This window comes from Hordeum vulgare, chromosome 7H (assembly GCF_904849725.1).
Source record: "Hordeum vulgare subsp. vulgare chromosome 7H, MorexV3_pseudomolecules_assembly, whole genome shotgun sequence".
NCBI lineage: Eukaryota > Viridiplantae > Streptophyta > Magnoliopsida > Poales > Poaceae > Hordeum > Hordeum vulgare.
In genome coordinates, this window is record NC_058524.1 from 547,063,986 (window position 1) to 547,069,439 (window position 5,454).

General features: G+C 45.5%; 1 long non-coding RNA gene across 1 annotated transcript; it reads right to left on the reverse strand.

Annotated features, from left to right (window-relative positions):
• Nucleotides 1–3,729: 3,729 nt before the first annotated feature.
• Nucleotides 3,730–4,983, reverse strand: LOC123412378. The gene is made up of 2 exons (XR_006613487.1): nucleotides 4,558–4,983; nucleotides 3,730–4,336 (listed from the first exon to the last, which is right to left on the reverse strand). It is a non-coding gene; the product is annotated as an uncharacterized LOC123412378 (long non-coding RNA).
• Nucleotides 4,984–5,454: the final 471 nt, after the last annotated feature.

Below are 5,454 nucleotides of genomic sequence, written 5' to 3' on the forward strand. Positions count from 1 at the left end.
TTGTTGTTTTTCAGAGCTTTACACGCTAAAAGATACAGACCTTGCTTCATCATTTTCCTTTTCAGTTGAAAATCACGTACGGCCGGTAAGATACATCTGTAAAATAAATACCAGTGTAGAAAAATACACAGAGCCTTAACTTGATACGGGTGGTATCTTCTTCCCTCTTGGGCGGTGAACATCTGGGATGGCGACGAATGGCAGTTTGTAGAAGGTTCGTTGAAGCACTAAAGCAATCACAGACAATGGTTCCCGTGGTCAGGGATTGAGCTCACGTGGTTGTAAGAGGTCGACATGACATAAGACACAAGTGCTTTTTTTTTCTGAGGCAAAACTGCAAAAGGAAACATGAGAAAGGCCCAATTCCGTCGAAACAGCAATGCAGATGCGGCCCAGGTGAGTGAACGACTGCTCTGCAATTCTGCGTTGCACAAGCTGGGATAATTTTTATTTTTTTGAGAGTTTTTTCATTCATATCATGAATCAGTACAAAGAAGTTGACCCATACAAGTACGCTGAAACGCAAATACAAAGGACCATGAACACCTAGAGTACCTAAGACAACCATAACAAGAAGATCTCCGGAGCCCTGTGTCATCATCCCTGAATCTTGAGAGAAGACCCCTGCAGCATAAGGATCTGCAACCAGTCGCAACCAGGTCATCATCTTCGACCACGGTACAATTACCGCCACACTGCTTCCTCCTTTCTTGACACCAGCGCTGAGAGGGCATGGACATCAATCCAACACACCTGCAACAGCCGTCGCCATCTTTGGCTTTGAGTACCGCGAAAAGTGTCCCTTCCGAAAGGAAGAAAACTCGAGTCATCCGACCGGTCCAGCACCACGGACGGGCCATCCGCCCGGACAAAGCAGGATCTCTTACCAGCATCAGCGCACAAGAAGGAGAAGAGTACAGCAACAACAAATCATACCAACAAGGAAGAAGAAGGGTCTTCGTCTCCCTACATCCATCGCCCATCTGAGAACCCAAACGGCCAGTGCCAATGGACCTCCAACCATCATAGCCCGCGACCTCAACGAGATCCGGGGATCCCCAACCCCGCTGGCTTCTAGACGAAGGCAAAAGCCTCGCCTGACCGCGAACGAAGCCCGGAGGAACTTATTCCGACGCGACACCACCGCAACGGCCTCGACAGCATCTCCCTCAACCCTAACCCTACCACACACCCACCTAGCGAACAGACCCGAGGTTCCCTCTCCCTCCCGCCGCTGGAGCGGCCGACGGAGAGAGAGGGAACCGGTGGCGTCACCGGCGGCGCGTAAGGGAACCCTCGTCGCGTGCGATCCTACTTTTGCGGGATGCGTCGCTTTGATAATTTGTTTGTTCTAACCCTAAAGCAGTACAAAATGCAGATCTAATCTGAGTTCGAATTTTTTTCCGAAACTAATCACTTTCGTGATGCCAACACCCCTGACGTTTGGGGTTGTACGGAAGACGTCATGCACCTTGGCGTCTCGTACGGACCCGCTCCATTCCCCCTTTTGTTGACCGGCTGGCGTGCCGAAGGCCACGCGTCAGGGACTACGGCATTTGGGTTTGGCGACCAGACGCCACGGACCCTAGCGCCTAGCCTGTTAACTGAGTTGCCCACGGGCCCGCCCCACCCGCCATTCTTCCTCCTCTTGCCCAGCTCTCTCTCTCTCTCTCTCTCTCTCTCTCTCTCTCTCCCTCCCTCTCCCCCTCCCCCTCCCCCTCTCTCCCTCTCTCCCTCTCTCTCTCTCTCTCTCTCTCTCTCTCTCTCTCTCTCTCTCTCTCTCCCTCTTCCTCCTCACCCCCCCCCCTTGATCTACTCACCTCCTCCAGCAAAACTAATAGATCGGATCCCCCAAGCTTCATTGAGGTAATATCCCCCAAACCATCCAATTCTTTTTTACTTTAACATCTTATTTTGATAGTATTTTTGTCTATTAGGTTATGTTAGATTAGTTGATTTTGTCTTAGTTTTAGGGATTGTATTGTAGTTGTTAGATGATATAGTTCGATATGTTAGATAGATTTTATGTAGGGATCGGATTAGATGATTTTGTCTTACTTTTAGGGATCGGATTATATGATTTTGTCTTAGTTTTAGGGATCGGATTAGATGTTACATAATTTTTTTGTGTACTTCAATATGTTAGGCAGATTTTATTTTGGCCTTTGGGTCATTTTATTTATTGTGTATTTTAATATGTTAGATGATATAATTGTGTAATTGTAGATTTTGACAGATAGAGATGGACGTATTGTTGTCATTTTTTTTAATATGTTGTTCAAAATGTTGGATGATGACTTGTATGGATGTAATGTTGGCATTTTTTAATATGTTGGATGATCATATAGATGGACATATTGTTGGCATTTTATTTTTTGCAATAGAAACGACGAAATTGGATGTTTGTTATTATTTGGTAGGATGGTGGATGATGATGGCCCTTGGTAAGAAGTTTAACTTATCAATTATTCGTGTTTTTCATGTGTGTTTGTCGTACTCATATGAAGCTCACATTCTTTGCAGCATGTAGTAGCTATGCGCATGAGGGGTCATGGTGCGAATGCCTTCCCGTACGATGTGCGATACGAGCCGTACATTGCAAGATTGGGTCTTCTGCCCTTTGTGTTGCAATTCAAGCGAAATCCACCACCGGTGAACCATGCAGCGCTCACCGCACTTACGGATGGTTGGAGGCCCGAGACACATTCTTTCCACCTTGCCTGTGGGGAGATGACGATGACTCTAGAGGACATGGCTATGATAAGCGGCCTTCCGATTAACGGCTTAGCTATTACGGGTCATGTGAGTGTCGTTAACTCGCGAACTCGGGTTGGTGATTTAATCTGTGTTCTGCCCCCTCTCCCTCTGCCGGACAAGGTTGATAGCTCGAAAGTGAAGCATACCTCGCTAAAAGAAGTCAGAGGAGCAAACAATCCATGCCTTGCGGATGCCGATGAGATGGTTTTGCAGCAGTATGCTCGGGCCTATGTTTGGTATGTGCTAACCAAAGTGGTCTTCACAGACGCAACTGGAAACTCAACCCTCTGGATGTATTTGGAGCTACTCAAGGACTGGGATACTCAGTATAGCTGGGGTTCAGCAGCACTAGTGTACTTGTATCGTCAGGTAAGAGCTATCTGCAGACATTTATCTTTCATTTGTCATGCTCCACACACTGCTAACATATGTGTGTTTAATTGAGTTGGATCAGGCGTCAACGAGGACAAAAGACACATCTTCATTGTGCGGGTTTGTGTGGAGCCCCTCTGTGTGGATGCGGGAGCGGTTGCTGGTTGGACGGCCCGTGTTCAAGAACCCCGACAAGCCAAACCCCAATCCGCGTGAAGGGCTTCATGATCAAGATCCATATCGTCGCCCCACAATTGTCTATTTCTGGGATCAGGTGTCTGTTTACACCGGAAGCTCTCATGTGCGATACAAGTGTTATGTGAACGAGCTAGACACCTTAACTATTGAGCTGGTACCAACCAACATTTCAGCTCCTCCTATTTGTAGGTTTTCTGGCGGCCTTATGGGAATGTGTACCTAATATCTCAGCTCGTCCTATTGTAGGTTTTCTGGCGGCCTTATGAGAATGATCGTGATTTCAACATCAACGAGATGTGCACGCATGATAATCTTCTTTGACGGGCGAGGTGTCCAATGATATTCTTTTACGTTGTCGAGTGTCCAATGATAGTTAGTATGTCACAAATGATCTTCAGGGAGTTCAAACAATAGAACATCACAAAGATTACATAGTTTAATATGACATACAACACCAATATCTTCATGGAGTTCAAATGATAAAGAATTCATAGTTCAAATGAGAACAAGTTATGCAAATGGGTACATGTCATTGTAGTTCCAAATTACAAAGATTACATAGGCTCATGGTAATGAACATACATTTTATTTGGCGTAAGGTCCCAGATTGCAGCAAAGAACATCGTTTCTTTCTTTGACCCATGCCCAACGAGATGCCTGCTTCGGTTCCGACGATAAAGATTGTCTCACTAACCAATGAATGACCTGACCATGGTTGTTCATGTTAAACTGCTCATATTCTTCCCTTATTGCACAGAATGCAACATGCATTGCAAGATTACGCCTACAATCTTTTTCTGTCTTTTTGAGCTTGGTAATCTCGCTCTCCTTTTTGTCGATTAAATTTTTCGCAACGTCCTTACAAAAATAGTAGTTTAAAAAGGCTTTACACACCGCATTCAACGCATCAACGGCTACCATCCAGTGATTCATTTTTTCCTCAATAAATTTGCGTTCACGCTTCGCCGCCGCCTCAACAGAAACCTCAACATAAATGAACAGCCTCATCCTGTATTTTAAAAAATGACTATTCAATAAACACTAACTAACCATAAACCACAATAATTCTACTCATAAAACAAATAAATCAAATATATTACCAAGGATGAGCTAGGGTTTCTCTAAGATGTAAAAAATCAAGCATAATATGAAGATTTAAAATAAATTGAATGATTCGGAGGAGATTCTACAAGCAACAAAGTTATGAAAAGATCCATGTAAGGGAAGCACCTTTTGAAGAGGATTCGATGGGGGCCTTGAGGGGTAGGAGAGAGGAGAATAGAAGCATCAAGCTCGGGTAGATGATTGGGGAAAGTGAGTATGGTGAAACTCACACCAAACCTTCATTACATATACCAGCCCTGATTCAGGACCCAAATGCCACTGCCCCTGGCGTCTGGGCGTGCTGAGAGTGCCACGGGCCAAACGCCAAAGCCCCTGACGTCTGGGCGCGCTGAAAGACAACAGGAGGGACACCACAGATCGAACCATCGAGACGCCACGGTCCCTGGCGTCTGGTCTTCAGACCCAGACGCCGGAGTCCTTGGCGTCTGGCCCTTTGCCACGTCAGCCGGTCAACGAGGGGGTGAATCGAGCGGGTTTATACCAGACGCCATGGTTCCTAGCGTCTCCAGTGCAAGCTAAACGTCAGGAATGTTGGCGTCACTTAAAAAGGTTAGAATCGAAAAGAAAATTAAACTGAGATCAGATCTGGATTTTATTAGCCTCAAAGGTTAAAACAAGAAAATTGTCCCACAAGCTGAAACCTGGTCCTACTAAGCACTACTGCTACTTTCTGAATTCTGGTGCAGAGCCTGTCCCTGCATCTTGGAAGCACTCGGCTATTCCGTGCTAAAACTGGCATGTAAGTAGTGGTTTGCGTATTGAGAGCCTGTATATTGCTCCGAGCTTCTCACTAGTGGTCATCACCAGTTAAGAAGGCTCTAAATTTTTAGTATTCCAGATGAAGAGGCCAGTTCAAAGTAACTTATTTTCATCTAGATGAACTGAAAGAACAGACAAAAACCGAACAAGAAGATGCAGCAGAAAAACCAATGAAGAGACGGAAAATAACCAGGAACTGGCTCTTACAACCTGATGCGATGACAATGTAGCAAAAATGGCACA